Genomic DNA, 11,576 nt, shown 5'->3' on the forward strand with positions numbered 1-11,576 from the left:
GTCTGACATACACCCTGCAAGTGCTTCAACCACAAAAGAGCAGAGCTGGGGTTCTATAAATCCAGAGTGGGCTTTCTTTCCATTAATAAAATGAAAATAAGGAGGTCTGTCATTTCGGCACTGTTCTTCTCTATGGTAGGGTTTGCTTACATTTTATAGAACACAAGAGTTTTCTCTTGAAAATGAAAGAAAACAGGTAAGCATTAGCCTGGGAAATATGATTTTGAGTCTACCTCGGAGGTTTGTGCTGTACTCATAACATCCTGTTCTTCTCAACTGGTTGTGATGTGGTTGATAGCAGCCCCTGCCCAGGGTGTGAACAGCTGAGCTCAGTTTTCATAGAGATGTTGATGGTAAGAAGGAGGAAATGAGCCACTTCTCCCTGCCCCTTTGTCACTCTGACAGTTAAGGATGGGTACAGCCAGGTGCTTTGATAGTGCACTTTCTATTTTACCTAAAATTAGGTCTTTCATTCCTTTGGGATATTTAGTAAACTAAGATTTTACTGGGAACCCCAAAAGTATTAGTAAATAGAAAAACTACAAAAAAAATTAAAAAGGAAAGAAAAGAAATCATGTGGTTATCAAAGGAGGAAGCTGCTGATCTGTTGAACCTTGCTCCTGTAGAGTCAGGGAAAGAAGAGTGGCTATTGGGGAAAGATGGGGGTTGTGGGGGGGAGGGGAAGCCTGATACTGAGAAAAAAGTAAGTATAAGTGAAGCCATTTACCTTCCTAGACAATGAGATTTCAGACTGCTGACCTACTCCCTAAATGTTTTTTTGGTACAGTATGTTTATTTAAGCTTTTAAGTGGACTTGTGTCTAAAACTTACATCTATTGCAAGGATGTAAATGTAATAAAGAATAACATCTCACTTCTGTGGTCAGGGAGCTGACCTACAATTAGCTCACAAGTAGAATAGGATTGACTTCTGCAGATCACATAAAAAAGACAACGTTTCCCTTCTGTCTTCTCTATCGAGTCACAGAGTCACTGCTTGGCCATCCAGGAGCTGGGCAAAACAGCAGGGTGTGTCTTTTGATGGTTTCTGTTAGAGAGCACAATGGATGTACAGTGATTGTGTTTCTCATCAGGTAGTTCCAAACCTTGCCTCATCACTGCAAGAAAGTGCTTTTTAAATGCTTTCTAAAAAAGTTCAAGGGAAGTTCAAGAAAATGCTTTAAGAAGAATAGAGAGATCTTTCGTCAAACTGATACCTACTGAATGGAAATACATCAGAACAAGGTCCGGCCATATATAATTTTATGGAGGTGAATCTTATAATGAACTGGGGAGACACTGTTCTAGTCTTCCCTCACTGGGATAGATAAACTCATCAGATTATCAGCTTTTGCCACTCATTCATTGAAATCTGGAGACATGACTCCTGGGCAGGCCAGTTCTGTCTTCTGTTAGGGGCCCAGGTAGGAGGTAGAAGTTCAAGATTAGAAGAAAATGAGGGTAGTGAAATGACAGCTGATGCGAATAGTCACATGTCCATTGATTCATTCAATCATTTAATTAACTGCCATTAATTGAGCAAAAACCAATATTTGTCAAGCACGGTGCCAGGTGGTGGGAAACAAATTTACCTTAGGGACAGTCACAGTTCCATGGGCACATTAAAAAAAAAAAAATCATACAGAGAGGGAATGATCAGCTCTCTCTGGATGGGAGGAGAAGATGTGATAGGAAATCATAGAACAGGTAACACCTGAACAAGGCGTTGAAGAATGAAAGGGAGATGATTTGCCTGGGAAATGGGCATAATCTTTGACTGAGGCAATAGCTTGAACAAGGACACAGAATGGCCTGGTGGGTCTAAACAAGTCTCTGCAATTTACTAGTACAGTGTGAGAGGAAAAAGTGGTGGGCTGTGATTTGGTGATTTGGCAGCATGCACACCATGCAGGGTCTTGGATGCCTGTTTTGATTTTAGGGGAAAGCACTTGGCACAACTCAGAGACCTGAACTCATAAACAGGGAGCAGAAGAAAACAGAGGTTGCTGTTAAAGACACAGGTGAGTAGGAGCAAACTCTGGCTTTCATTATGCCCATACCTTGGGATTGGGGTTGTAGGAGTTTACCTCTAAAATATGCTCCATATAATAATATGGCAACTCATGACTTTTAGGGAATTGCTTTGCTTTTTTCCTAAGCTGCAGAATATGCTTTAAAAAGAGAAAAGAAAAGAAAACCACTTCTAGCTTCAATTTTAAAATGCCTTAATTTGAGAGACCATTAGTCATGAAGGTGTTTCCATAGCAAATGTGTGTGGGATGTCCTAGCTTTGTTGGCAATGGTTCAAGGGAACTTATAGCATTAAATTGGGACAAGGCCTGGCATGATGGCTAGAAAATTCATGGCACTGTTCCCATAGCACGAGGCCTCCATTTAAGGGCAAGATAAAGGAAAGGCAAAGAGCAAGAGGAGAAATGCTGGAATGAAAACAAGTAACAAAGGAAAGATAAAAATGGAAATCACAGTTCAGTGTGAATAATAGGAATGCAAATGGTGCCACTAAAATAGGAAGGAACATTACTTTTCAAAAAGGCAAAGCAAAGGAAAATTGTAGTAGCAAAAGCATTTTGCATGGTAAAATTGTACACTGTGTATGCCTCTCAGAAGCAAAGCCACCTACTCTAATTTTTCCCAGCACGATGCCGTGATGCTGTGAACTTGGTGAGTCATTTTATGAAGATTTACTACAAAGCCCCAATCTGCATATTTTTTTATAATACATTTCGATTAAATCTTTCTTTCTTTTTTTTTTCCCAGCAGTAGCCCAAACAGCCCATTTTATGGCCAAAATTTCTCATCTGGGCTGGGATGTAATGCACTTTAAAAAAAAAATCAGTAAGTTTATGAAATGATCCCTACGGCTTTTTATTGAGTTAAAAAATTTTGTGGGGAGAAGTGTCTATAGTATGCTAGCCTTTAAGGAAAAGTAATCTGAATATAAATTTGCTTACATTAAAAAAAATCACAGAAAATGTTTATTCATGGGAGAGCGAGGAAATGGAATGGAAGAGATAGAAGCTAGTTGCGTCTGAATATATTTTGTTTTTGTTTTTATTTCAAAAGCATATAAATGTTTAATATGATTATAAAAAATTAATCATAAAATGAAGCAATTTTTTTTTAATTTGAAAGGAAAATGATATAAATAAAACCAAATCTCAAATGAGTGGCTTAATCTCATGCAGAAATTATTTCAAGTGACGAAGTCTATAGATATACCCTAAGAAAAATGGATAATTCACTGTTGGTGGGAATGTAAATTAGTATAGCTAGTATGGAAAACAGTTTGGAGATTCCTCAAAACACTAGACATAGAAATACTATTTGATCCAGCAATCCCATTGCTGAGGTTATAGCCAAATGAAAGAAAATCAGCCTGTCAAAGAGATATTTGTATCCCCATGTCTATTATTATTCTTAGCAGCCAGAAAATGGAATCAGCCTAAATGATGTGGATGAAGGATAAAGAATATGGCATATGTACCCAATGGTGTATTACTCAGCCATAAAAAGAATGAAATCTTGTCATTTGTGACGACATGGTTAAGCCTGGGGGATGTTATGTTAGTTGAAGTAGTCCAGCACAGAATGGCAAACATTCTTTGTTCTCATTCATATGTGGAAGCTTATCAGCAAATTGATTTCAAAGAAGCAAAGTGTAGAACTGAAGTTATCGAAGGTTGGGAAGGGTGGGGTGGTGGTGGGATAAGGAGAGATTGACTAATGGTACAAAATTATATCCATAGAAGACAAATAAGTTCTAGTTTTCCATAACACAGCAGGGTGACTATAGTTAGTGATAATTTATTATATATCCTAAAATAGAAGAGAGAATTTTAAATGTTAGCACCACAAGGAAGTGATAAATATCTAAGGTGATGAATATGCTAATTATCCTGATTTGAATATCACTTATTATTGAAATATCACACTGTACACCATAAAATGTACAATTAGTATGTACAATTAAAAAGAAATCAAGCTGTTTTCTTAATATTATTGTTGGTGATAATATTGTTTTTGTTTACTTCCTTTCCTCCCTTTCATCATTTTTTTTCTTCCTTAAAGATAGAAAAATTTGGCCATCAATAAAATAGTACCTGCAATAAATTGAAACACATCAAGTATATTTAAACCTATAGATATATTAAGACATGTGTGTAGGTGCATCTCAAAAGCCAAAGACCATTGGTCATCTTTGGAGGGTGTTGGATAAATAACTCACAAATCTGAGAACTAGCAAATGAAGGGAAAACATTGAAAATGTTGTTTTTTTTCTGTATATACTATATCACTGGGTAACCAAATAGAAAATAATTTGATTTGAATCAGAAAAATGAAGCAAAATTTGTAGATAATTAAAGGAATGTTAACAATGATTGAATAGTTAGCAATACTTTGTACTTACTGTTAATTATCTTTATTTTTGATAATTAATTGTGATTATATATAAGAAAATATTCTTATCTTTGAAATATGTATATGGGGGTGGTATACACTAAGCGATGTGATATCTTGAGTTTGCTTTAAAATAACTTAGTGATATTGAGGGGAGGGGTATTAGGTGAGGGTATATATAAAACAGAATTGACCAGAGGTTTATAATTATTGAAGGTGATGCATGGCATTTATGATCCTATTATTTTATTTTTTGCATATATTCGAATTTTTCACTTAAACAGCTTCAAATAGATTAATTGCTTTGCTCATCTTTCTGGCCCTATAACCTGATAATCCTGCTTTCCAGTGTATTTTTATGTTCATGTGGGCAAGTATTCAATAAATGTGTGGAGACCAGTGTTCTGTTGTTGTTGACAGAGTCTCTGTAGCATTATTCAATGTTCTCATTCTGGATGATTGGACCAGTAGAGAAATTGATTCTCAGCACTATTCAAGCCAGTTAGTAGGTAGGTAACTCCTTGTGGGCAGTCATGAACTTTCAGACATCTGTGGTCTGGAGTACTTTTTTGAATTACAGAAAGCGTTGCTTCTCAACCCAACTGCTCCCAAATTGGCATGATATAGCCTCGTGACTGATTTAATTAACTGCAGAGAGACTCAGTCATTAATTATTTTACCAGAAAGCAGTTGATCTTATGATTACCTTTGTTTCTTTATCAGCCAAACTCATGTTTCAGTACATCGAGTTAGGTCACTTGGGGGTATTTGCTGTCATTCTGAAGGCTTTAATCTGTATAATCCTTCAATTATGATACGTTTTCTTATATGAATTCATTGGTAGCTCCTGCCAGGTTTATTTCTTCTGAAAGAATAATTCTCATCTCTGATCTCCTGAACTGATCCTGAATTGTCCTCCCCCCACTTATGATTGCTTTCCACCTCTATTATTCTCTTCTAACTCCTGTGCAGTTTCTACACAGGAAATTGTGCTTTTAATTCTGTTTATTTAATTTCTTTTGTTTCTGCAGACAGAAAGAATTCTTCATTTTATTTCTGGTGGTTTCTTTAAAAAAGAGAGAGAGAGAATCATATTGTCTGTCACTTATTTCATGGATAAAATATCTTCCAATGTTTATCTCCCAGTGTCATTTCTTAAAAGTTTTCTTCTGCTCTCTGCATTATCTCTGTTTCTGCAGTTTTGTGTATTCATTGTTGTTGTTATTGCTACTATTTTTGTCTTTGCTTCTCATATTTGCTAATCCTTGGTTGGCTATTCACATCTAAGAATGATGCTCTAAATAGCTGTTGATTGCTGTGTGCATTGAGGCTGAGTCTTATTGACTGCTGAACTTCTTAGTAACCAGAGTAGACAGAGTTTTTTTTTTTTTTTTATAACTGGGGGTCCCCAAGGGTGACATTTAAAAATATTGAACGTCTTATATGGTCTAGGTGTCATTCAGTCAGAGGAGACATCCAGCCAGTCAGGATGCATTAACCATAAAGGGCTCATATAAGAATACTGTATATATAGGCTGAATTCAACCCTATAAGTAGGGTTTTCCTTTGGGCCTAATGGTTTCCTTAGAGAGGGCTTTTTCAGACTCCTGTCTTGGTGAAATAGAAATAATAATCCTGCTGCTGAGGTTGGAGGGATCCCAGAATTTTAATGCAGTCTTTCATTGAATCTGCTCTGTTCCTTGTCCCTGAAACATAGAACTTTTGTGATTCAATGTTTTCAGAATCTTTTTTTCTGGTCTTCTTCAGGTAGGTATGAAGTAATCACCTAGTTATTGGTATGGGGAAAATTTTGGGGTTCTTATGCCTTTCTCATTTTCAGAGATGAAACTCCTATTGATTCCAATCATTCTGGGTTTCTTTTTTGTAAATTGTCTTGCTTCCTGTTGTCAGTCCCAAACTATTAAATCAGTTACCACTTATCCAACCACTTTCTTCTCTTTTTCTGTCCTGTGTCTTGGTCTCCATCTTTCTCTTTTTATTCTACAAACCTCATTTGCTATCATTTCTTTTCAAATTCTCTTTGCTCTTATTGGTTTCAAACATCTGTTTGTTTATGTATATGTATGTGAGCGTGCTATGTGCATGTTTAATTTCCTTTAAAGTTTTTAGCAGTATTCTAAAAGGAAATAAAATAAATCTGTAAAGCTAATCCATTATGTTTAACTAGAAGTTTTATTTTAAATTTGTAAGATCTTTCTTCAAACATAATTAGTTTTTGACTGCAGAGTTCATCAGCATTTGTATGTTCCCAGAAAGCAAAATGAGAGTGATAAGTATTTTCATTTTCCTCTGCCTGACCACCTTCAAATTTGGGATCATTTGAAATTTTAATTTCAAATCATAATAAAAATAATAACTTTTACTAGTATGCACCAATGATTTGAAATGATTTAAACTGAACAATACACATTTAATTGTTTTTCTCTTGCCATGATTTCTTAAATCCCATATCATTCTTTTTCTGGCTTCTTAGTTGGAGGATGTATAAATGCTTGTACTCATTTGAATTGATTCAGATTATAGGAGCTTGTCTGCAATGACTGTGGGGACAGAACAGGACAGCCTAGCAGGAGGAGATGGAGCCTCTCACTGTCCTCCAGGGTATCATCACTAGGTCCCTGTGATAGTGAATGGCCCCCTCTCTTGGGTCTCAGAGCTGGCACTAATGTGCTTTAGCCTGTGGGCAATCTCTGTTCTCTGGGCTGGATGACCAGGCAGTTGCTCAAAATGCACTGCACGGATTAATCTCGGAGACAACTGTTCCTTCACATCCTTCTGCCAGAAGTTCCCATAATCCCCGTCATCTCCACACTGCTTCTCTCCTCAGAGTTTTTCTGTTGTCTTATTTTGCCAAGAACTTGATGCTCTCTGTTCTGTATCTTTTATGATGATCTCAACATCTTTGTTGTTGACATCACGATTTCTTCTTTGCCAGAGCTGTCTGAATGTGTTTAATATATTCAGTCATGTCAGAATAATTGGGACGGGAGAGAAAGTGTGTTCAGTCTGCTGTTTGTTCCTATTTGTATACACACACTCTCACACACGCACAGTATAATGTTCCTGTTAACCAACTTGTCTACTATTGTTTACTGTTTCAAAAAGAAAATTGACTTAGTTTTTCCGTCTTTCATTTTGCTTAGTATGATCCAACCTGAAATCCTTTATAACAAGCCTCAAATAAAACAACAACAGAATCTTAACTCTGATATTCACTTATTGCATATACTCTGTCAGGTGTCAAAGAATGCATCTGTAAAGACATGGCCACATAAAAGAGCCGAAAACTTTTGATCAAAGAAAGTCAGGTTGTCCAAAACAGTTTTCTTCCTAGGGGGTGTTTTTATTTTATTTATTTTATTAATTTTTTTAGAACAGTTTTCTGTAAATATACTAATCTTAAAAGGTCTATGTTCCTTCAGGGAGACTGATACTTGTTCTTCCCATATTTTTCATTGGTGATCACCCCGTTATCTGCAACTTTATTACTAAATTTACTTTTTGGCACTTTTATCCGTATAGAGAATAATTGATATTTTTTTTTTTAGAAAATTAGGTTTTCTATAAAATAGATTATTTTTAAAGAAGTATAGCTGTGCTGTTTAAATGTTATAGGTTGGCTGTGAGGTGTCCCCCAAAAGCTCATGTGTGAGACAATGCAAGAGGTTTAGAGGAGAAGTGATCCCTGATGGGATTAACTGAGTGGTTACTGAAGGTGGGAAGGGTGTGGCTGGAGGAGGTGGGCATTGGGGGGAATCCCTTTTGGGTATATATTTTTTATCTGGAGAGTGGAGTCTCTCTCTCTCTTCTTTCTGATCACCATGTGAGATGCTTCCCTCTGCCACACTCTTCTGCCACAATGTTTTTCCTCACCTGAAGCCCTGAGGAATGGAGCTGGCCTTCTATGGACTGAGACCTCTGAAACCGTGAGCCCTCAAATAAACTTTTCCTTCTCTAAAATTGTTCTTGTCAGGTCACAGCAGCAAAAAACCTGACTAAAACACTAAGGTTTGCTGTTTTCATTTATTGGTGTCAAATTATTGCTTTCGTGACAGAATCCCACCTCTGAAATTATAATGATAAACCTAGGAACATAAGTTAATTTATAGAATTTCATTTCAGACACTCTGTGGTAGGGTTAGCATGATTGCATTGTTTGAAATGAATGCATGCCATGAAGCCTGGTGCACTTAAGTGACTTGCTTCCTTCTTTCAAGAAACCGATTTAAAAGTTTAGTATCATTGCTTCTACAAATTCAGAAAGACTGATCAGTGCATAAACAACATTTGGTTAAGCAGAAAGATCTTCACATGTTTAAAATGTTCACGAGTGGAGGTCTATTTAATGGGAGCAGGTTTACACTAGCATTCCACGACCTAACTGATTCCTGGGCTCTTGGCAAGATGTTTTTCCTTTAATGTACATGATTTATGTTATAGTACACATATGATTCATGTATACTTCTAGACTTGGCATGGAGCCTGTTTTGCTGTGTATATTATTGTCTTACCAGATCTCTCTGTTCCTGGGACCTACACCAAGTCTTATTTAGATTATAGGGAAAATAAGGGCATTTTGCTGCTGTTACAAAATAATCCTTGCAAGTGTTTCAGTGTTTACATGAGATAACAGTCCTACAGAAAGAAATGCCAGTTATATCTTCACAGCTGTGTGGCACCACCCCCAGCAGCCAGAGAAGGTGGAGTAGGTTTCATAGCTCTTTCCTCCTGCCACACTTTAAGCCATGTGACTCAAGCTAAGATGACACCAAATTTCAGGAGATATAAATGTGTTCTTAGAACATGGAATGAACATATTAAATTTCTGTCTTGCTTTTGAAGAAATTTACACTTAAAATTTATTTTTTCAGTTGTCTTTTTTCTTAATCAACTATAGATGAGTTTATGCTATTTGAGTATATAAAATAAATTAAGTTGATAAAATAAACCTTAAATAACCACAGAACATACATGAATGTCACCTTGGAAAAAAATTTTCCTTGCCAAAAACTAAGTATAATAATACAATATTAGTCCTTGAAAGAGTTCTAGTCTGTTCCACTTGGGCTTTTATGTTTAAACACTAAACACTTTTTCATATAATATCAATCTCACAAGTACAAGCAAAGTATCTTGGGTAATTGTGCTTTGTCTAAAAGCTGTTTGTCAAGTTGAATTAACAAAGAACAGATTTTTCTTTCTGTTTGCTATATAGCACTAGTGGAAGATTTGATTACTGTATACCATCATGACCTGCATAATGACACTTTTATCAGCTTTGGACTGTGTATATGATGGTGGTCCCATGGATTACATTGCCAAGTGACATCATAGTTGTAAAAGTTTGTGCACTTTATGATGTGGCATGACAAAATTCCATAGCAACACATTTTTCAGAATGTGTCCCTGTCATGAAGCAATGAGTAGTTGAAAACTTTTGCCTTCAAGATTTTTTTAAGTCATGTTCATGTGTGTGTATGTATGTGGGAGAGAGACATAGCAAGAGAATTTTAAAAGCAAACTACTATCTCTATGCCTTTGGTAAATTAGCACTCCTAAAAAAAAAAAAAGAACAGGCACCTTACAACTTGTCTTGGAAAGGGGAACACAGAATCAGGAAATCTGAGTTCTCCTTCCACCACTGATATGCCTCTGGGTGTGATGTTGAAGAAACATTTTCTGAGACTTGGCTTCCTGATCTTAAAATGAGAGAGAATAGGATTTTATTACAAAACGGCTTCCCAACTCTCAAATTTCACAATTCTCTGAAATAAAATGAGTTTTCTTAGTTCACTGATCCTTACAAAATAAAATGATAATGTTTAGTAGTCATAACCATTGGAATGATTTGTTATATCATTTTCTTCTCCAGAAGAAAGGCATGCGAATTGTAGTTTGTCCTACAGGACTCAGTCTACATTGAGAAATAATTTTTTTTTTCTTCTCCATCAACTTAGCAAGCCTTATCATTTTGGAACGTATTTTCAATCTTTTGGATATTGTAATCAAAATTGCAGTTACACCTGTTTACCAAAATTGACACATCATATAATAAAGATTTTAAAAATTATTTTCTCTGAGAGGAATAATATAGTTCGTACTCATATATATGAGTACGAACTATATTTTATTATATATATATATAATAAAATAGTATGTATATATAATATGCATATATATGCATATTATATATATAGTATGTATATATATACATACTATTTTATTATCTGTCTTTATATCAGACTGTAAATTCCAGGAAGCAGGGATCACTTCTGTTTAGTTCACATTTACATCCTTGAGTTTAACATGGAGGCTGCCTAGCTCCTAGAGTGTATTTACAGAAATTTAGTTGATCAGGCTGACTAGGGTGGTTCTATATCAGAGACCATATGTCATCATGGAATCATCCCAGAATTTTCCATAAAGAAAATATATGGCTCACATGAAGTCTATCTGAGTTCTTTGGTTTGTATTGCTGATGGGGCCACATTTTTTATTTTTTTATTTTCGAAGCTATTGATGTTCTCCTTTTGGAGGAGAATGGAGATGGCATTGATCTGGCATGATCAATTTTTCACAACCCCTAGGTGTGAGAGAGTTTTTAGATGTTTCCTGTTTGGGCTTTGATCTGTAGAGAAAGGCTATTTATAAACCAGACTTCAGCAGCAACCTTGTGAGGTCTCCTTTGTCCCTTTCATGTGAACTTCGATGACTTCATATTAGTCCCTAACCTCCATTTACTGAAGTATTTGGCCGAGCCATCTGACTCATCACCCTGTACAAGGACAGTGTGACTCACACCAATAAGCCGGAAGCAGGCCTGAATTGAGGCAAGGCCAGAGTCAGGACACAACTAATAGATGCTGGAAGTGTTGACGGAAACCACTCTTGCAGAGGAACAATGCAGGCTGAGCTTCAGTTGCCGGCTATGACATCATGACCGAGAGGTGAGCACTCCCTTGCATCAGATATTTTAATTGTTTGCTTTATAATTTTCTTTCAAAAATCCTGTTAACTGCTAATGCTTAGATGCTAGCAGTTCAATGATACTTGTTTGAAGAATTCTGCCAGGATTAGGGTTATAATCTCAAATCCCCTTCCTTGCATTCTTTCTTAGTCCCTCCCTCCCTCCCTCCC

The 11,576-nt window shown here is 36.2% G+C and overlaps 1 long non-coding RNA gene across 4 annotated transcripts in view; it reads left to right on the forward strand.

Moving 5' to 3' along the window:
- LOC125617099 overlaps nucleotides 1-11,576 on the forward strand; it is a 76,051-nt gene that overhangs the window by 42,145 nt on the left and 22,330 nt on the right. For 3 of the 4 annotated variants that reach the window (XR_007347957.1, XR_007347955.1, XR_007347952.1), the window contains 2 exons: nucleotides 1,939-2,020; nucleotides 11,163-11,386. This is a non-coding gene — a long non-coding RNA (uncharacterized LOC125617099). Of the gene's footprint in view, nucleotides 1-818; nucleotides 1,245-1,938; nucleotides 2,021-11,162; nucleotides 11,387-11,576 lie in introns of those variants that run through there. The other variant, XR_007347956.1, reaches the window with a different exon arrangement.

This window comes from Marmota marmota, unplaced genomic scaffold, assembly GCF_001458135.2.
Source record: "Marmota marmota marmota unplaced genomic scaffold, marMar, whole genome shotgun sequence".
In the NCBI taxonomy this organism is placed as follows: Eukaryota; Metazoa; Chordata; class Mammalia; order Rodentia; family Sciuridae; genus Marmota; species Marmota marmota.